This window comes from Pseudopipra pipra, chromosome 17 (genome assembly GCF_036250125.1).
Source record: "Pseudopipra pipra isolate bDixPip1 chromosome 17, bDixPip1.hap1, whole genome shotgun sequence".
NCBI classification, from domain to species: domain Eukaryota; kingdom Metazoa; phylum Chordata; class Aves; order Passeriformes; family Pipridae; genus Pseudopipra; species Pseudopipra pipra.
Window position 1 is genome coordinate 3956807 of NC_087565.1, and position 21869 is coordinate 3978675.

At 44.7% G+C, this 21869-nt stretch overlaps 1 protein-coding gene and 1 non-coding gene across 5 annotated transcripts in view; both read left to right on the top strand.

Annotated features, from left to right (window-relative positions):
* The first annotated feature begins 2398 nt into the window (after positions 1-2398).
* On the top strand, positions 2399-2470 carry TRNAE-CUC (transfer RNA glutamic acid (anticodon CUC)). The gene has a single exon. It is a non-coding gene; the product is annotated as a tRNA-Glu (tRNA).
* A 283-nt stretch (positions 2471-2753) lies between these two features.
* The window catches only part of DNAJC5 (DnaJ heat shock protein family (Hsp40) member C5), a 31848-nt gene continuing 12732 nt past the window's right edge, over positions 2754-21869 (top strand). The window contains exons 1-2 of one of the 4 annotated variants that reach the window (XM_064673967.1): positions 2754-2879; positions 18507-18569. The gene's annotated coding sequence lies outside the window, so the exon portion shown is untranslated. Of the gene's footprint in view, positions 2880-11063; positions 11164-18506; positions 18570-21869 lie in introns of those variants that run through there. The other 3 variants (XR_010434832.1, XM_064673966.1, XM_064673968.1) reach the window with 3 other exon arrangements.

Here is a 21869-nt window from a genome sequence, read left to right on the forward strand (position 1 = left end):
CGAGCTTCCTGAGCTGGGAGCGTGGGACTGCAGTCCCAGCAGTAACCTTGGCAGTGGGAGCTGAGCCTGGAGAAACTTCTAATGTGGAAAAGCTGCAGCTGTGGTGCTGGCGTGGCTTCCCGGCGGGATACCTCAGGGAATCCGTCGCCTCTATGGAAGCTCTGGCAGTCAAACAACACGGCACAGGGGGAGCAGTGGATGGATAGCTGGAGCTGGGAGCTGCTCTCTCTCAAGTTTAAAAGGGCAGCGGAGAGCAGGCAACTATATTGTGAGAGAGGCCAGCAGAGATCCTCAGTGTGCTGTTTTCAGAGGAAGGATGCCTGGCTAGGCTTGAGGCACGTGCTTGGAGGTGAGGGCTTGGGTTTGGTTTTGTGGGGTTTGGGTGTTTGTTTGTTTTGAAGGTTGGGAGTCTTTTTACTACTTGACTTCAGTAGGTAAAACTACATCTCTGCAACTGGGGTGACGAGCAGAGGGGTTGGTACGAGATCTGATCCTGCAGGAGAGACACTGTCGGGAACGCCCAGGCTGCAGAGCTGGAGCTGTGAGAGCCCCAGGGGCACAGGGATGTTTTCCACCTCCCCAGTCCCTTCCAGCAAGGAATTTCGGGTGTTTTGCAGGAAGGATAATCAAACCTTCCCTTCCTGGTTACAGGCCTGGCAGGGTTTCTGTCACTTCCTGGCTTCTAAGTGTGCTCCTGGCAGCTCTTGTGGGTGCAAACCCCTGTGTTCCTTTGTGGCTGGGAAGGAAAGGAGAGTTTGGGAGAGTCCAGTGCAGGGCACTGGAATTCCAGAGCCATCAGAAGGAAGCCTCCATCACTGTAAATGGGAGGGTGAGCACCTATGCCCAAAGATGGGGCAGTTTGGGCAGAGGAGTGTGAGGTGCAGGCGCATCATCCAGAGCGTCAAAGGTGGGGGGAAGCCATATTGCTCCATCCCACAAAGTGGGAACAAGCAAATAAACAGGAGAATCAAAAAGTAACCAATTGCAAAAAGCTGGAAGGAGCCACTTTTCCCTGCTAGCACTATGTCCAGACCCTCAGCCTTAACAGCAACCAACATTTTTTAAGGAATTTGACATTTAGGCTTGTGAGAGGGGTTGCACAACCACTCCATCAGCAGGATCCTGTGCTCATCCCTGACTGTGAGCAGGTAGTGTCCAGAGCCAAGCACCAGCCCTGGGCTGCCAGCCTGGACCCAGTCGCTGTATCCCTGTTGGTGCTGGGATGGGCTCAGCATTTCTTCTTGGGCAAAGACTCTGTGCAAGGTCAGTGCTGGGGAGCCCCTCAAGTAGCTGGTGTTCCGGAGGGGAGGGGTCACAAGAGTCCTCTGGAGCATTGGTGCTGGAGCTGGGCTAGGGTTGGAGCTGGATGGAGCAAGGAGAGGGTATGGGTGCATGATTCACGGCGATGACTGTTGGCAAATGGGATCCATCGTTGTTCATTTCTTAAAAATGTGAGTCAGAGGCAGCAGACGGGAAAGGCCATTAGGGCTGCACCGAGAGGCCACAAATGCCAGCAGGGCCATGCTGGAGCTACGGGAGGGATAACTGGAATGAGTGTCCCTGCACTGGCACTCAGGTCACCTGCTCTGGATGAGTGGAAGTCAGGCTTTTACCCAACAGTGGGAAACAGCCACCTTCCCTGGGGAACAGCCAGGAGCACCAGGAAAGTTGAGCAACTGGGAAAAACAGACTCACGAGCTTAAAAAAACCTGTTTTGCTCTAATTGCAAGCACTCTTTTGTTCACTAAAGGGAACTGGCTCTGCGCTGAGCTCCTGGTGCCCGGAAGGGCCAGTGGGGTGCCAGGATGGGACCCTCTGGAGCGGGGCAGGGGGTGAAGGTGATGCCCAAACCATATGTAGAACCAGGGGTCGGTGAGTGGGCACTGGCCTGAGAGTCTGGTCAGCACCACAAAGGCAGTGAACCCCCAGGCCTGCGGCACACGGGCGATGTGGGCACGTCCCCTGTGCCGGTGCGGGCTCCGGCCCCACCGGAGCCCCTGTGTCTCTGCTCCCAGCCCCACAAATCCCCGTGCCACCGCTCCCCGTCCCTGTACCGCCATCACCGGCTCCTGTGGTGCGTCACAGCCCCCGGTCCGTGTGTCACAGCCCCCCGACACTTTCACCGCAGCCCCCGGTCCCTGTGTCACAGAGCCTGATTCCTATGCCGCTGTAGCCCCCAGTCCCACCGCAGCCCTCGGTTCCCGTGCCACAGCCCCTCGACCCTTGTAGCGCAGCCCCTGCCCCCGGTCCCAGCACTGCAGTCCCCGGTCCCTGTATCCCGGCTCCCGGTCCCTGTGCCGCCGTGGCTCCCGGTTCTGCCGCACTCCCGGTATCAGTGTCCATACCCGGCCGCGGCGGCAGCGTCTGAACTGCAGCGAGTAATTTATTCTCATATCACTCCCTGGTGGTCTAGTGGTTAGGATTCGGCGCTCTCACCGCCGCGGCCCGGGTTCGATTCCCGGTCAGGGAAGTTCTTTTTTTTGCCGCGTTCATCCCGCTTTTCCACCTTTTCCCCGCTCGTCATTCCCATCGGGATCCCCCCCCCGCGCGCGCTCCTCAGCCCCCCTTCCCCCCCGCTTTCACCCTCTCCCACCCTCCCCAAACCCGTGGGGCCGCGGCCTCGTGCCCGCGCCCGGCGGGGGCGCTGCGTGCCGGGGGCGCGCATGCGCAGTGCGCCGGCGCCGCCCCCTGCCGTGGCCGGGTCCCGGTCGGTGTCTGGCGGCGGCGGCGGCGGCACCGGCGCTGAGGGCGGAGCGCGCGCGGCCGCCGCGACCGGGCCCCGCGCGAGGCCCTCGAGGAGCCGCCCCCGCCCCCCGCGGGGCCGCCCCCGCCCTCCCGCCCCCGGGGCTGCGCGGCCCCCGCCCGCCCGCGGGCCGCAGGTGAGCGCGGCGGGGCCGGGCCGCGGGCGGAGGCCAAGATGGAGCTGGTGGTGGCGGAGGAAGGAGGGGAGGGGGGGGAAGGACTGGGGGAGGGTGGGATGTGCCCGCCGCTGTCTCCCTGCTCGCCGGTATCTCCCTGCCCGGGGGGCATCGCCTGCCGAGCATCCCCGACCCGGGAACCCCCCACCCCGTTCCCCGGTGGCGGTGCAGGGCCTGCCACCTTCCCTCCCCCCCCCCGGACTCGGAGCAGGGGGGGAAAAACCCCAAACAAAAGGCCTTGGGAAGGTGAATTCCTAATGAAAGTCATCTGTGTGTGTGGGAGCTGTGATTCACCCTGGCTCGCTCCAACAGCCGCGGTGATTTTCCCTTTCCCCTTCCTTACATTGTTCTGCCTAATTTTTGGCGAAATAATTTGTGGCCGCTCGGGTGATGAGGTGCTTAATGAATGACGTACCAGCGGCGGGGAAGCAAATCCAGCCTTTATGACGAGAAACTTGCGAAGGCAGCATAATTCAGTTTATTCATGCGGTGTCTCCTGGCTCTCACATTAAGAATTCCGGTCAGGTAATTCTGGAGATTCTGGGGAATGCAACTGGACAGAACGGAGACAGCAGAATTCCCTGATAGCGCCTCGCTCCTGCTTTTGTGCTGTATCGATACCTGGCTGTTACACACGGGTGACATCAAAGCCTTGAGTTTATTGCTGGAGTGGAGGCACCGATGGAGCCGGCGCTCCCTGGGGAGCGAGGTGAAGGCCACCCCGTCTGACACAGGAGGGAAAGCCAAATGTTTTTATCTTTTCTAGGTTTCGGTTTTATTTATTAATTTTCACGCACGGCGAGATGTTGCTGTTGAGCTGTCTTTGCTGCGATAAAGCTTAAAAAAAAATAAAAAAAGGCTGTATATTTGGTACATCGTCTCAGAGCGGGGTGAAATAATCTAATTCTTCCTGGTGGTGTTTGCCTCATGCCAGCTTATCGTCAGGAAAGGGAAATGATGTGTGTGTGTGTTTGGAGACTGTCTTAGTTTGCTGCTATTGAAGCAAAAACTTGCAGGCCGCATTCACCCAGTGGCTGAGCCGTGGTGGTTCACCCGTTTCTCTGGGTAAATTAAGCTCTCCAAAGTATGCAGAGCCGCAAGGATTTCCTTTGGAAATGCGTCAGGATTGGACCTATTTAAATTCTCGAACTGTAGCAGCCACCTTGAAGTGGAATTTATTCTTCTGACTGCGATTTCTGTAGAGGTGCTTTCGGGTTCTCGGGCATCTGTTGGTTTCAGGCTGCTCAGGATCAGTGTTTGCGTTTTTGTTTGCTTTTGATAGAAAATTATAGAATCGTCTGACTAAGGGATCCTGGGAAAGAGATGCCAAATTCATTTGCTTTAATGAATTAGCTCTAATAAATCAAGTGTGCTGTGCTCTGGGAGGGAGGAAAGATGGGAAGCAGAAGCTGGAGTGGAAGAGAAATTGACTTTAATATATAGAGTGTAGGATGAAAAGAGGTTTATTTTTATTGGGCAGCTTCCTGTGGTTTTCTTGCCATGCTCAAAGGGCTTTGGAGAAATTTGTCGTGATGCTGGCAGTGCAGAACCTGCTTTGTGGAGAACCCTGGGTTGGGAGATGGGATTTTCAGCCAAACAGCTTTCTATAAGCGTAAATAAATACTTCTTTCCCTCCTTTATTTCAGCTTGGGCATTGTCTGCAGCATTTAAATGAGAGTTGCTGCAACATGGTCGTTTTCCTCCTAAATTTTGGATGTGTTGTATTGATAAATTGCAGGCTGGAGGTTCAAAGCACTGGGGGAAGATTCCCCCACTTCGCAGGGCGTCCCTGTGCTATGTTTAACCATCTTTTATCAGGGAGTGTCTGAAAAAAGTAATGTTTTGGAGTGTATTTCATCTCCCAGTGTAGACTGTAATCCATGTTGATTATTCCCAGGAAGTGTAACCACTCTTTCAGTCTTTCCTGAGTGTCCAGTGATCCGCCTCCTGCTCCGTTGTAGCACGTCCCGGTTTTCAGTGGATCGCAGGCGGTCGATGTGGTTTGTGGCTGGGGTGGCACCGTCACTGACCGGGCTGCACTGGGAAGTTTCCCAAGATGGTTGGAGCCTGCCAGAGGCTTGCTTTGCAGAGGATGATCAAAGCAGGGGCTGGAATACAGCACGGACAACCTTTTCACATCATTCTCACCATGCCGGGGGAAGGCATCCATGGAATCAGCAGGGATGTTTGGATTGTCGTACTTTGGAAAACATGGAGCAGTCCCAAAGCATGACTTCAGGACATTCATGCTGGAGTGAGTCCAGAGGAGGCCATGGAGATGCTCTGAGGGCTGGAGCCCCTCTGCTCTGGAGACAGGCTGGGAGAGCTGGGGATGTTCAGCTCGGAGAAGAGGAGGCTCTGAGGAGACCTTAGAGCCCCTTCCAGTGCCTAAAGGGCCTCCAGGAGAGCTGGAGAGGGACTTTGGACAAGGACCTGGAGTGACAGAACGAGGGGAAATGACTTCACGCTGATAGAGGCCAGGGTTAGATTGGATATTGGGAAGAAATCATTCCATGTGAAGGTGGGGAGGCCCTGGCAGAGGTTGCCCAGAGAACCTGTGGCCACCTTATCCCTGGAAGTGTTCAAGGCCAGATTGGATGTGTCTTGAAGCAACCTGGTCTAGTGGAAGGTGTCCCTGCCCAGGGACATGAGATGAGCTTTAAGGTCCCTTCCAACCCAAACCTGACAGCATTGTCAGGTTCATGGAACCTGTCAGGTTCAGGAACGTCGATGCTGAGAGCCTTGGCCTCGCTCAGGCTGTGCATTAGGTTGGTGGTTGTCAGCAATGATGCCATTAGGTATTGCATTTCTTCTCTTGGTGAGCTTCAAGAAGAATTTTTGTCCGTGTTTAAGGAGCGTGACAGCGAATATTAATGGAAGCCTAACCAGATTACTTAAGAAATCATGTTTTGGGTTAAATGCAAAGTTGCTGATCTGACTCTTTTTTTTTTTTTTTTTTTGAATTTATGAACTCAGTTGTGAGAATATCCTTTCTGGAAAAGTAGGCACAACTGAGGGCTGGAAGGGGCTTCGGCAAATCCTGTCTGTCCATTAAATGACTTGACTTACAATAACTGCTGTAACTGGCCTCTGGTATTTGCTGTATTTGTCTCTTTTGATCAGTTTGCCAGTTTTTCATCTTTTTTAAGTCTTGTCAATGTTGATAACCAAATCAAAATATTTTTTTGGTATGTTTGGGTTTGCAGAAATTTTCTGCAGAGCTCATACCTGGACTGAGCAGTCCAGTACCCTCCCCAGAGTGTGCAAATTGGCATCCGGTGGTGTCTTCACTGCTCTCCTGTCAAACCACAAACAGGGGGATTAATTTAAGATAGTTTTAATAAAGTAACTGATTTCCTTCACTGTTTGCTCTCAAGCTGTGCAGGTGCTCTTTGTTTGGCTTTGCCTCTGCCTGGGAAGATGTGGCTCTTCTGTCGCTCTCCACTGACCTGAGGAAAAGACATTTTCCAGGAGCAGGAGTGTGGTTTGGCAGTCGCTGGGTTTCTGTGAGGTGACCCCCACCTTGGCAGCAGATGGCACAGTCCTGCAGTGAGCCCATCCCCTGCCTCAGGTGTGGCCACCTGGGCCATGGCACAGATGGGTCGTGGCAGAATCCAGAGGGAGGGATGAGGAACATCAGTAACCCCCAGGGCCCAAGTGAAGCTTTGCGCTGTTTCTTTTAGCCTGAAAAGGTTGTTCTCCAGGTGCTCCAGTAACTGAAGTAATTTGAAGTGAGCAATATTGGTTTAGAAGTGTCCATGTAAATATTTTTTTGCATATTTAACTCTCTAGCTACTTGCCCTGGCTATCAAAGCTCTTCCACACATCCAGGATGATTTAATGGCTGATGGACATTTGCAAAAGAAAAGATTGGAGGATAAAAAGGAAATTGAGGAGTGACCTGGGAGTACCTGGCCAGTGTGTGCTGTCAGCAGGTGGCCAATGCTTATAATCCTTTAAAAACTGTGAATTCCTACCACTGTTTTAATGTGTTATTTATTCTTGTAGTTTTGTTACTATATCAACTACTCCATGTTGATGCTGGTTAATTAACCAGTGGCTGCCTTTAGTCTTGAAAGAAAGAAGTTTGAATGGTACTATATCTTAGGATTTTCTTTAGAAGCTCAGTGAAAATATTTTCTTAATCAATAAAAACAAAGCACAGTTATTGGAAAGTGCATGTTTTATCTTCAAAGGCACTTTGCTTCCTAGTTGAGGCCATGTAAACTGATAGGAAGAACTGTGTTCAAAATGAAAGTGCCTCAAAAGATTGCATGAATGTTTTTGTGAAGTGATAGTAACCATCAAAAAGGGTTACCATTTTTTGTGCATAGAATAGTTAATAATAATTATTGGCATTGATTTTAGGGTTTTAACGCATTGGTGATGCATCATTTTTTATTGTGAGAACATGAATAAAATTATTTTAGCATATGTTCAAATTTCTTATATCTTGGCAATTCTTCCTAACTGCACTTACCATATATCTGCATTGCACTGAAATGTGCCTTTCAAAGTCCTTTTCTGCCTCTTTCAGTAATGCTGAAGTGCTTTCAGTGCCAGTAGGGCCAAACTCAGTAAAATTTGAGTACATTTTTCTTCTGGGTGCAAGTTTCTCATCTTCTTGTGCAAGTGTTGGAAGGAGGAAGTTGAAGGTTTGTGGTGCACAGAGGTGCAAACAGAATGGTCCTCTAGGCCAAAATTAACTTAAATTACCAGCTACCATCTCCTCTTTCATAATGTGCTCAAGGGTTTTGTAATGAGAATAGAGTTTCTCAATGAAAGATTGAGACTTTTTTATTATTATTATTTTTAATATACTTCAGTACTGTGATCTAAACTTTGTTGGGTGAATGGTTGTGCAAAGAAAAAACCCAGTGGCATTTGGTTACTTCTTACTAAAGCACCACTAATGAAACTTTTTTTTTTTTTTTTGAGTTTTGTGACATAAGTCTATGTTCATTAACTGGTATTTTTGTGGCTTCTGACCAATGAGTGGTGCAAGTAAATAGTTCTGTGGATCTGTTTGCAGAGACAGGCAGTATCTAAGATCAGTGATAGGAGAGCACAAACCAGAGATCCACCAGCACCCCATGCTTCCCCCTCCTGCCTTCTGGGCTTCCTCTTCCCTCTGAGAATATATTTTTATATATCTGCCAGGAACTGGTTTTAACTGATTTTATGCAGTTCAAGTGCTCTACACAGTTAAATGCTCTAGGAGCACTTACACCATCCTGCTTCTGCTTTGGTCCCAGGGATCTTCACAGTCCTTCCTTGGCACAACTGAAGTTGTGTTTGGTGTCAGGGATTCTGGAACCTTTGCAACTTCTAAGGGACAATCTGCAGAAAAAAGTGAATATACAGAACCTCTGGATTGCTAATGTTTTACAGTGGGAGTGGGAGAAGCCCAAAGTTTACTGATGTCATTGCACTGACCTATTACAGTTCCAAAAAGCAGAAACTCACAGAGGTTTTCTCTTTGCATTTCCCCTTTTATGTCTTCAGTTTTTTTCTGTACTTCAGATGAAAACATTCTTTTTCTCTTCCATCTGTCATTACAGGTTTTATATCTTAGCAGGATTTTCTGTTGCTCTGATGGTAATTTTGTAGCAGTTTAATTTATGTTGGCCTTTGCCTGGGTCCATTGTTGGAGAATTTTCCTTAAGAGTCTGCTTCTCATGGCATAAGATTTAAGGACACTTACTGGAAAAACATAATTAGGTTTCAAGCTGCTCATAGAGAGGAGGGACTTGGAAGCCAAACTCCAGATGTTGTTGTGGGCAGTTACAAGTGACAATATCTGCAATAATCTCGAATATGCCAAATGCAGGTAATTTGTTCTACCAAGGCTGAGCCGCATCAGGTGGGATATTTATAATTTCAGGTTGCTTCCAGCATTTCCTGAGGGATTGTTGTTAAAAATATGTTAAGGAATATCTTAGTTTTTCTTTACTTCTCTGTAGTTCTGAGGTCAGCATGGAAGCTGGTGCTCCTGCTTCTGGTATTTTGACATACAAGAAGAGGGGTGAGCGGACAAAATGGGATGTGCAAGATCCTGTTCAGTCTTAGGGAGACGTGACGTTGTGATAGAAGTGGGTAGAAGGGGAATAAAATTAATGAGTGTTCATGTGCTTTCACACAGGGCATATGGGATCCCTGTGAAGTCATCTGGTATCTGCACAGGGAATTGAAGCACTGCTGGTTGGTTGTTTTTTTTTTTAAGATCTGCTCTAGTTCAGGTCCACCAGGGACTGATGACAGCTTTCATCTGAAAAACTGGACCCATCCAATACACCTCACATGACTCAATGTACGTGGTGTTTTGGGCAGGGGACCTTGGTGGGTACTGTGAGCTCTGGAAGAGGTTTGGAGTGACTGTTGGGGTCCTGGTTGGAGGTCCTGGATGCTACATTCTTCCCAGCACCCCCCAACATCTCCTCGCCTGCTGCTCCTTGAGGAGGAGGGAAGGGACCACAGAACTGTCCCTCCACTGAAATCTGAGGTGACCTGTTTCGTGGAAGCTATAGCCAGATACATTCCTGTTCTAAACTGTTTAAAAGCTGGATTCAGTTACTGCTTAGAGCAGTGAATGGATTAATTCCAGGTTCTGAGTTGCTGTTCTTTGAGAATTTTAGGAATATTTTCCATCTGATAACTGATGAGCTCTGTCACACAGGGTCCCTGCTTTCCACACGTGTATGATTCTTTTGTGTGTCTTGGAGCTGTCCTGGTCTGAGTGGTGAAAGAAAAATAGGGTCTGAAACTTGTCTTTTCTTCAGAAAACTTGTTTTATCTTTTTTGGGGTTTGGTTTGACAAATCACTGGTCAGTCAGTCCTTCTTCTGAAGGCCCTAAAAGTAATGCTGGGAAATAATATTCTGGCTTGGAGCAGACCATTTTTGTCACAGAGGGAAATAAATACCTATTCAACGGAAATATTTTTGTCTGGACAGTAACTAGTGAAAATATTTACCTTCCTTAATAGGTGTCTCACTCTTTCTTTTCCTAAAAAGTTCCTGATTTCCACCCTCGCTGATTTCATTCTTGTTGCCCTTTTAAATTTTGCTTTGGCACAGCATTTGCTATTCACAATTACCTTAGGAAAACCAGGCAATCAGAGTTAATCAGAAGGTATTTGGAAGGTGCACAGTATAATTTCCCAGGCCTACCTCACTGTTTCACTGAGTGGTTTGGATAACGGGGACAGCAGCCAACATGACTTTACTCTTGGGCCTGGACTGGAATGTATTTTGGATGAAACATCCTGGATGATGAAAACCCAGCATTTTCTTTAGTTGTTTTGTAATGCACAACTCCTTACCCCTGTTTCTTAAAACCACATTTCTTCCCATGACTTATTCTGTTTGACATCTCCCTTATAAAGCCCAGGGACTCCCTCCTGCATGTTAAAAATTATCTATTATGACTTTCACTCTTCCTTGCTATTTTGAGGCTGTTTAAATGTGTGGATGTATAAAATACTATTTTAAAAAACCCTGAGTGAGGAAAGGTGTTATTTTACAACTAATTTTGTTCCTGTTAAGGGTTTCCAGGGGGACATCCTCGTGCTTTGGGGAATATGTTTAGGAATGACACTGGTTTAACATTGGGCTGATGGCATCACGTCAGGGGTACAGGCAGAGGGAAGAGGCAGTCACACTCTGGTGTTGGTGAAGATCACAGGGAGGAATAAAAGTGTCACAGTCACAAAAACTATGGGGTTTGTGACATTATTCTCACTTATTTAGCTGGGAAAAGGCCTAAATGTGATAATTCTATACTTTGTGCTGGAACTGAAGGGCCTTGGGAATGGCAGTGATTAAATTATGCCCCAGTGTAATAGTGGCCTTTTTGTTCTAAGCTGTCTGAAATGTGATTCCTGTCTGAAAACTAAGGGTATAAAAACTATATGTCTTCTATTTCTCACCCAATTATGTTAGAAAACTCAGTTACAATTAAAGTCTAGAACATGGTTTTTCCTGAAGCGTCAGTTTTGCAAACTAAGTCTATGGTCTGAAATTCAAGCCTTGTCTTTTCTTGTTAAATCACTAGTGAGTTAGTGGGGAAATCAGTAGGACAAATACATTCTTAGTTGCCTTATTATTTCTAAATTATAGACTGCCTTTTTTTTTTTTTCTTCTTTTTTAAGCAGCCATGAAATACTGTTGCCAGACTGAATGGAGGAACTGAGGACATACTTCATCAGGCAGTCTGCAGATTAAATGTATGCAGAGTGAGAGAACAGGGTAAATAAACATCGTTATGGTTTGTGGAGGAGGAGTATGAAATAAATCTTTTTGTTGGTGAAACCACGCTGTATACTTAGAAAATACCAAAGAGTTTGTCTCCTGTAAGAAAATGCCAGTTTAAATTAAAACCACTTTTAATCCAGCCCTGGGATTTGTTTGGGTATTTGTAGCCAGAAGAGCTGACTCCAACATATGAGATGTGTACTGGGTAATGCATTCTGGGGACATTATAAGAATACTGTGACATTAGCAGTGCATTCATAGTGGCTTTCCTCAAAACTTTGGGATCACTAGGGAATAAATGTGTTCTCTATCCCAAGGTGCCCCCTGGACATGGGCTCTGGTTTAATTCACCTGTGAAGAAACAGAAATATTTGCAGTGAAGGCATCACTGCCAGCATTAAAAGGAACTCAGTTTTATTTTCCTGCCAAAACAAGTAAAAGCTGAGCTGGTCAGTTGAGATTTTATGGTGGAATTCTGAAGTCTTAACTCCTTTCATGCTTCTGAATGCCCAGGGGCCAGGGCTTTGAATGGGGCAGGTTTGAAACTCATCTCCTTGTGGCTTTTAAACCATTTCCTGTAACACCTGACACCATCCAGGGAGAAGGAACCTGTGGTATGAAAAGTGTCTTCCATGTCCAAAATACATATATATTTGTTTGCATCAATTAGTTTAGTAAATCTAAACTAAATGATGACTTGCCATTTCACTTGCAGTTTTTAGGCCTGTTCTGCTGCTCCATGTGGAGGGATAGTTCTGATTTGCAGGATTGTGGGGTACGTGGTGAGGTCTAGTGATTGCTGGGGGAGTGTTGTCCTTGATTCAGGCCGTGGAAAAAGCAATTCCTGCTTTCTGTGTCAGCTGAGTTCTGGGCAGGTGTTCACCTGGAGCCTGGAGATGGTCTCAGGGGGGACTTGGTGTGTTTGGGTTTGTGCTCCCCCCTCGCAGTGGTTTTGTCTGTGCCCCCTTTGTAATCAGGGCACCACTTACTCCTGGTGGCCTTTTGTTGGGTTTGTTTTTATTTGGGGTCTTTGGCTGTTTTTCTCAAGCCTAAAATATCTTTTCCAGCACCGATTACGTGTCCTGGTGTATTTTTCTCAGCTGCAGGAGTGGTGTCCTGCTGTGTTTGTGGCATTTGACCAACAGGGAATGGTGACAATCAGTGCTTTGCCACCAAGGACCTGCAGGAGGGACTGTGCCAGTGGGAACCTCTTGGATAGAGCAGGTTGTGATTAAAACTCCTAGTTATTGGTGCAGGGATGTCCTTACTAGGCATGACCACTGGCACAGTGGCTGGTCACCAGTACAGCTCTCCTGCAGCTCTTTATGATGTAATAAAGGAGGTATGTTAGAAGCCCATGTTTTCTGGGTTTTTTTTTTGTTTGGTTTTTTTTTTTGACAGAAGGAAACGAAAATGTTCTTTTTTTCTGTCAGTTTCTGTGAGGAAGTGAAATAATGAAATAGTGAAGTCTCCTCCCCACCCTCCACAAAAACTGGGGAAATACAGTTGAGCCATTAGGAGAAGAGAGGATCTTTAGTTACGCTTAATTTTTTAACTTCACAAAAGAAATAATCTCTGGAACTAAAGCCTTTGGAATTTAACTGAGAAGATACAAGTGTTGATTGAATAATTATCCATCATCTTAGGCTGGGAGGACCTGATTGGATACATGAGGTATGAATAGTGAATCAGGGGAAAAGTCTGCTTTCTGCCTGTATTAATAAATAGATAAGCTTAATTTTTAGAGTAAAATATATATTTTAGATTACTAAACCTTAATTACCCTGTGAAATGGAAAAGCTCTGACGTTACAGAGGCAGTGACATGGGGTTCCTGGTAGGTTTTAACTTCTCTGTTCCTGAGCTGGGTGGGTGGTTGTTTCTGGAAAATACAAATTCATTATAAGTTCTGCTTATTTTACCTTTTTATTCCTAACTTTTTAAGCAAAAGATTTGTGTGCTTGGTGGGGCAAGAGACAACCATTAAACAACTGAATGACAGAGATTAGTAACTTGAAAACAGGTGAAGTTTCTCAAAAGGGACACACCAGAGTGGATCATTGTAGATCAGAGTGGATGTCTGCATTGATTTCTGCTGTTAGTACAACCTGCTCTTCCCTTTTGCTTTTTTACCCATTAAAATAAACTCTTCATTTCAAAGTCTTTACCAAAACCTGTTCCTGATTGAAACTGCCAAGAGTGTTTATTTGACAACACAGCAATTTCAACACCAAATAGGTATAAAATAATTTTAGTCTATGTTTTGCAGTTTGGAAATCCATAGCGTTACATTATTTAAATTTTGAGGAGGGGAAAACCCTCATTTACCTTTTCATTTGCCTCACAACTGATAGGAAAAGAAAAACAGGACTGAATTTCTTCCCCCTCCATCTCCTGCTGCTGTTGATGAGCACAGAGGGAACCACCTTCCCCTGCCCTTCCGAGTTAATTTCGGATAAATCTTCTCCTTGCCCTTTGCCAACCAACTTGTAATTTGAAAGATGTGTTCCTGCCTGTTCCTTTTGCCTCTCAGACTGCTTATCTGGCTTTTTTTAGTTGTACTCTGTAACCTCACCTTTATTCCTTCTTTTCTGCCAGGCAAGAGCTGCCTGTGCTGTAAAAAGGGGCAGCTTGGACTGGTGTTGTCTCTCAAACTCTCTGTTTGTGACAGGCTGCCAAGAAGTTCTCATTTTGACAATTGATCCAGTTTTCTCAACCTTTTGTCACAAGAGACAATAGACATTTTTTTCTTTTATTTCTGTCTAAAAGCCTTTAGTTGTCTTACCTACAGGTGTGACATAATAGCATAAATCCTGTTTTTATGTGAGCAAACCCAAATGCTTGTTCCAAGACCTTTTCTGTATTTTAAAGGTTAGACTGTATCGGTATAACCATTACCAATATGATTTTTTTTAAATTGATACAGTTTATAAAACACACCTGGCACAAATGGAGCTTTATGTCTGCCCCGGTGCTTTTGAAGAAGTTTAAAATATTTCTTCTCCAGAAGAATTGGCATCAGCATTACTTTACCCACAGCAGGGAATGTTGTGGGTTTGCTGATTTATTCTGGTGAACTTGCTGTGAGTAGTTACAGTGATTCAAACACAATTTATAGAGAGGAAAAATTAAGAGTAATAATGAGCCAAGGAAACAGAACTGCTGATTTTTTCTAAATTTTTAAATAACTGAGTAAGCAGACACAAGTTTTTTATAGCCATGTGCAGTTTGTGACAGTGCAGTTGCACTTACTGTAATGCCATAAACAATAATTTAAATTGCTGAAGGATTAAATAGGAGCAATAAAATCCTAAGTAGGGAATCCACTAAACCCCCCAGGTTTTTAGAGTAATTATTTTAGTTGACGAGAGAGGATAGAAAATGCAAATCTAATACTTCACATTTTTCACCCCTAATATGGAAAACTTCCTTTAGCAGGCTTGAATCTTACTCTGGTATAGGGTACAAGGTCACAAGTCTTTGTAACAGGCTGGTCAATCAGACTTAAATGGCCACATTTTAATCTGCTAAGCTCATTAGAGAAACAACACTGTGTCACTGTAGTTAAGTTTGTCACAAATTTCAGTGTAACCTCTCTCACACTTATCAGTGGTGGAGGTTACGTCAATTTAGGCTTGAATTTATCAGAAAAATGATATTGTTCCAGATTTCATTTATTTAAAAGCTCTGTATTTCTGTTTTTTAAAAAACCCTCATGCTTACGAGAATTTAATAAAGTTTTTACTTTCACTGTTGGAAACCTGTCCTCTCTTCCCAAGGCAGATGGATTTGGACATAGTGAAGTTCTTTTTTATTTCTGAGAGAAAGATCTATGCACTTAATTTAATTCCCTGGATACTCAGTTAGCTTTCCATCAGGGCTTATATGTTAAAACAATGTTTTTATGGATATGAAATTTCTCACGTGACCTTTAGCAAAAAGGCCACAAACTGAATAGCAAAATGTAGCTGAAAGGCTTTTGTGCTGTGATATAAAAATATAAGCAACACCAAAACACACTCTTGGATGCTTTAACAAAATAGTAAATGTTAGTGATTCAATTAATAAGTTAAAAATCACTATTTCAAGACAGCTACAGGGAGAAGAAAGGTGCTTTGAAGCAGTAGTGATTTTCTGCAAGCACTTTTGTTAGCCAGGTTGCTTTGCCTTCAGCTTTGTCTTGTTGTTTTTCCAATGCTGATTCATTTTGCAAGTGATGTGAGCAGGTAAGGATGTGAAAATAAACACTTGGGAGTTCCTGTTTTGTATATTGATTTATTTTATTTGCCTTAATTGCAGCAGCATTTGTTTAAATATTTGCTAACTGTGATACAGCTCCTGTACATGGCAGAGATGGATTGTGAGGGAAAGTATCCTGAAGGTGCTTCTCTCTGTCTGTTAACAACATATGGAGCAGGATGAGGACAGTTCTGTCACTGGAATTATTCAATAAAAATGGTTCTCCAGCATCTGTCAGGTTTGGGGAGACAAGAAACACACTTTTGGTCAAATAGGTCTGAGAACATGTCTGATTTCTGGAAGGAAAAGGGAGAATCTGTCTCTTGGTTATGGGAGGGAAAGGTGCTGAGCACTATTTATGGTTCCAGTGTGTGGGGAAAATACAGTATTAGATAAATTGGATTCAAATTTGCAGGAGAAATAAGGGTGGAAGAGCTGGTTTTGGTCTGAGCAAAATGGTTGCAAGAACACGCAGCCTTCCTAAGCGTATTTCTTCGTTGGTGTTTCAAAACTTACCACAGTTTTAATGTGTGGCTGAATTTAATTTGCATTTGTGTAGCTTTGCTTGTGTTTGTTATCTTATCTTCATCATTCTTTAATCTTTTTCTTCTCATTTTCGTGCTTACATCTGCGTTTTCTGCTTAAACAATTGTGTGTTCCCTTTCCCAGACTTTTTTCCTGTGTGTGTGTTGTTGAACTGGGTGCCGTGCACTCGATGTTGATTTCGAATGCTTCCCTTTCTTTTCCCTCATCTGCCCTTTCATTTTCTCTGCTTTTATTTGGATTGTGAATATCATGTAATAAGGAGGGGGGATATTTACAAGTAATTACGAGCAGGGTATTATGTAGAGCTCTGGGTCAGTGGATCTGGCCTCCTGAATAATGAGATTGGATGGGGAGATCAAAACATTCCTGAGTCACTAAATTGGAATTGCCAGTTGCAACAGAAAGCAAGGGAGTGAACCCTGGGGATGAAGTGCTGGGCTGGCTCAGAGCTGGCAGGGAGGATGCACTGGGGAAGGCAGGATGTGGAGTAGCTGGCACGGGTTTCTCGTGTACTTTGATTTTATAAGAAGTAGTTTCCTTTGGAGTTTATTTTTGTCTTGTTTGATTATTTTCAGCTGTAAATCAGGCTGCCTGCTCTTAGAGAAATGTATTGGCATAGCTGAAAGACTGAAGAAGTATGGCTGCTTGCATCCAGATTAAGATAATACTTTGCTATATATATCTTGAGTTCTGTATGTGGATGGTTATTATATATGTATATGTGCTGTAAAAAATGATCTTTTCTGCTGATGGAGTTTTGACGAGGCCTGGGCCAGAATCTTGTGTTTGAACCTTCTGTTCACAGATCATTGTATGTTATTTATGCTGTTACATGCCAAATTCTGACTTTAGTAGGATAGCTCATTTTGTCAAAGTATATTTGTCTCCTAAGTACATTTGAACTTTGCTTTTTTTCTTCTGTTCCACTCCTATATTTCTATCTGTGTACATCCATAAATTGAACATAATTTAGCTGGTTCTCAGTTTGGCTGTCAAACATCTAAGGTTGCTGTTTGAAACAGAATCAGTGGTACAATTAAAGATGTTCTTCATCTAAGTATGAAGCCGTAATTCTGGTTGCCACCCCCATTAACCATCTGCAGCTTTCTGTAGATTCTTAAAAAATATTCCTTTTGTGGATTGTTTTGCAGTGAAGGAAGCAGCGGGCAGGAAACATGGGAGCTTTTATAGCTTCACAAAACAGGTTGTTTTTCCTTGGAGAGGTAGTCCACCCTCTAGTATTGCACACACTGAGTGGGGAATTTTAACTCTCTGCCTTTCGTTTTTCAGGAAAAGTCCTTTGCCAGTACCTATAAAGGAACTAAACAGATCCATTAACAGTAAGCTGATTATTGAGTTGTTGGTTGGTTCATTCATACCCACTTAGTGATGTGCTGCTGGATCAAGCAGCTTCTTACAGATGGCACCAAACAACTGCTGTGGGCAGCAATGCCAGCAGCTCACTGGGTGTATTCCCAACATCTCTGTTCACCACACTAAAACCTTCCAGTGTGTGAAAGGCCTAATTATTAATTCAATGGGGAGTTTATTTCTCGAGTGCATTCAGAACTTGTTGTTTGGAAGCTGTTGAAAGGGTTTAGATGATGATGAAGTGATGACTTGCCAGGAAAAAGCTGCTCTGAAGTTCCACTCATGAGGTTTATTGTTCAGCCATCCAATGCACAAGTGACTTTGGGATTGATGATGAGGGTTAGATGTGTCCTGTACCTGCTTAGTAGGAAAGATATTTTAATCTGTTGCAGTGATTTTTCCTTAAATTTTTTCCACAGCATCATATAGCATTTCCTAGGCTCCTCTTCTCCCCTTACTCTCTTATTTCCATGTGATCACTGATCTGGAGTGATCTGTCTGACTTTGCCTTGACCGCTGAAAGACTGAGCATGTGTTGTTGGGTCATCTCAGGTTCTCTCCCTCCTTGTACATTGAAGTGAGACTTGTTTCTGCCTTGAGTGATCTGCTTCAGGATGGGGGAATGTGAATGGAATGAAACCTCTGTTTTCTTGATGGAAATTTGTCCTGGCAGAAGGAGCTGGTGCTGCTCCTCAGAGCAGGCTCTGTACGGGCTGCTCCAGTGCCGGAGCTTGGGGTCTGCTGTGTGAGCTAAGCTGCTTTAGCAGTCCCTCTCTAACATGACACATTGTCAAGACTGGAAAAACACGCCTCTCTTGTTCCCAGCACAGGTATTTCACAAAGGCCTAAGTTGAAAGAGCCCAAAGTCTTAAACCGATAATGTTTATTAGATTTTGTGTGCACCTGGGTAAGTGTGTTTCTTTCAAGTGGTGAAAAATTGGGGAAAAGAGACTGAAGCTACAGATAAAAGCATAGAGCCCTCTAATCTATGCTTTTAAATATTTGTCACTGACAGCTAGTCAGTTCTAAAGACAAGTATTTACATTGTGGGGACTTACTGTGTATAAATATTGATGAAACACTTGTGTGTTTTTACTGTCCAGTAATGTTATGATAATTTTTCAATGAACCCTCAGCCTAAGAGTTGGTGAACAATTTACTTTGCTTTTGTTTTGTCTTTAGGAGATTCAGTTTTAGAAGTGTGTGAAGGCTGTTACCACTTAGAATACTCGAACTAGACACCAGGTAAGTTCTGGATTTCTTTATTTCTTGTAGCTTCTCATTTAAATGCAAAATATCGCTGAGGAAACAAAGTTCACAGTTTCCTATAGAAATCTCTTAGTACCTCAGGAAGCCAAACCTAAAACACCTCATATTTTTAGTGGTAACACAATCTTGTATATGCTTCTCTCCTCTCCCCTTTACAAATGTTTTTTTTCACCCTTGAAAAATACCAGATTGTGAGAACGACTCTAAATGACTCTGAGACAGATGGACAGGATGTGGAGGCCAGTGGTGCTTTTTCCTTTTTTGTGATAAATCAATATTTACTGAAGTGTTTTCTGGCTCAGTGTTTTTATTTAGAATTTTACTAATGAATACTGGTTGAGATAGAATAATTCAGTTAAAGATTAATGCCTGTAGTTAATTTTCTGCACTGCAAATCTTTGAAAAGCTGGAATCACAACTTTAACTGACATTATGTTTTACCACATAGTCAGTTAGCAGCAAGGCTTTGTGGAATACAAATCTTTCCTAAAATACTCCAGTGCTTCCTAAAGTTCTAAAATAAAGCATCAACTAGACATAATTTTTGTAAGAGCTGGCAAAACATCGTTTCCAAGCTGGACTCTTAAGTCATCTGCTGATATGCTCTTAAAGCTGTAATTGCAGAGGGTTTGACAGCATTACTGGTAGTTTGTGTTACAGACACGTGCAGGGCTGAAAAGCCACCTCCTCCTGCCCAGCACTCCCAGCAGGGCTTTGAGTCTGTGTCATTTCTCCTGCTTCTTATATGTCCTTTTTGGGGATTTCTTTATTCTCTATGTTACTGGTGATGTTTTGGAAGACTGGGAGGCTGTTTTTGTTCTGGGTTCAACCAAACTCCTTTGCAAAGGAGAATATCCATTAACGTTAATGACCTCCCCTTATCCTGTGTCCAGTGGGTGAGTATCACTTACCTTGTCAGGAGGAGGTGGATTTTCTCCTTTACAGTGGGATTTCACTTTCTGGAACAGCTGTTGACAGCCAGATTCCCCACACTGAGGATAGTTCACTGCAATGCTGTGAACAGCACATGTGTACAGGTCTGTGCATTGGCACAGACATTCATGGTGTGATTTTATTTGGTTTTTTAGGAATTTAGACTGATGAATATACAGACATTAAAAAAATTAGAATTCTGGTGAAGGGTGTGCACCAATGTCCTGCTCTAGTAGTATTTTTAAAGTTCACATTGTTTGGTTTCCTCTGCCCCTTCTGATTTTGATCAGTGGAGCTGAGCAGCCACAACTCCTTCCTGAAGCAGTCATTCCTCCAGCGAGGAGATTCAAGGGAGCTGCTGTGCCTGTGTGACTTACATGGGTGGAGGTGGGAAAAGTGGTATTTCAGGCAATGTGGTACTTCACAGTTTCCAGAGGTTTGTTGCTCAATGCTTCAGCCTTGGAGTGAAATGAGAAGTACTGCTGTTAGTCTGCTTCCAGAGGCTAATGGCACTGAAATATTGTGGATGTTGTTCATAGAATTAGCCCTCCATCCCTTTATTTCAGGGTAGTTCTTCCTAGCAGAGATTTAACAGTGGCTGTTCGGTGTTGTTTCAAGCAAATTCTCCCTTGAGTGACCAGTGCTGGTACCTCCACCCACAGCCCTGTTGCACAGCTTCACATGTTTTCTTGGAAAAATCGATATCCCCCTTGCTGCCTCCTTCCAGTGAAATTCTTTGCAGCATCTTGTAGCAGGTCAGGTGGAGTTTTAGTCCTCCCTCTCTTCTTCTGGCCACTGGATCTGTTGTCACCCTTTTCAGTGCAGGCATTCTTTGGGATGCTCTGTGAGTATTTAATTCCCTAAACTGGTAGAGAACTGTTCATTTTCTTTTTCTTGGCTGTAGTAACACTTTGCCATTTTAATGAGTTAAATACAACTTCCAGAAGAGTCAGCAGTCTTGGCAGAAACTAAAGTATTACTGGTTTCATGAACCTTGATGGGATCCTTTTGGGAAGCTGAAAAGAAAATTAGTCTTTGTAAGATTGAACTGACATAGATGTATTTAGAATGTTAAGGCTGGCTTCCATAAAAACCTCTCAGGTTTAACCTGAGTCTTCTCAGTGAGGTAGTACCAGTTATATTTACCTGGTCCTGCTGTGGAAGCAGCTGCCTGTTGTGGTAAAGCTGACTAAGGCAGGATATTTTGGTACACAGATAGTTAAACACTCTGCTGGTTAATCCAGGAGATTACCTTTCTCCAGAGCCTTCCCAGAGAAGCCTCTTCAGGGCATCCAGCTTGGTTAGAATACAGAACAGGGAGCAGATGGCTTCTTGCTGCTGAACACAACTGTTTTTAAAAACACAGGGCAGCTTTCAGGATTGTGAATTAGAGCCACGTGTGAAAACAGCAGGAGAGATGATACCCCGGTTTATGAAGCACTCGGAACTTAAATAACTTGCACCTTTATTGTCTGTTTCGTATTTAAAAAAGCCAAAGGTTGCATTCCTAGTAATAATACTCCTCTGTTCCCTTAAATAACAAGCTTCCCAGATGAATTCCCATCACCACCTTGTCCTCCACTCTTCTGCCAAGCTCGAGGTGTGCATTTCACACCAGTTTGGAGAAATAAGTGCTAACACCCCGTTACACTGAGCTGTGGATCCCCTGGACTGTTCAGATGGAAGCAATTAAGGATGCAGCAGTGTGGAATTGTATTCCTGTGCCTGCACACTGATAGATACCACCTGGGTCAAACTGAATTCATTTTTATTAAACAAATTTGCCCTAATTTAGCAGTGGAGATTTTGTTAATCGGAACAGGGTGTATGGCTGTGATCTGCAGCTTCTGTCACCAAGGGCATGTTGGATTGATGTTGCAGGAAGCTTGTTGTGCTTAAACAGAGCTGCAGACTTTAAACAGCACAAATGCTGTAATGCCCTGGAAGCTCCCATTTGAAGCAATATCTTCTTTGGGAGACCTAACTAACATGTAAGATTCCAATCAGGATGCTTTTTTCCTTCCTTCCGACTTCAGAGGTCCCTGTCCAAGAGCAGTAGTGACAGACACTCCTTGGCTGGGAGCTGCTGGTGGGGGACTGGTGTGGTGGAGCTGTGGGGAGGTGCCCAGGAGGGTGTGAAGTGATGGTCATGGAGCAGCAGGAGCTGTGCAGGGAGCCAGGACAGCAGTGGGAGCAGGCTGGTGTGATTAGATAGATTACCAGAGAGATGTCAGGATCATCGGTCTTTGACCTCAGCTCCGGGATGGAGGGGGCTGGGAGGCTCCCAGTGGGAAAAGGCTGGCCTGGAGGGTTGTGCCTGCTGTGTGCCCGGGTGTGGGGTTT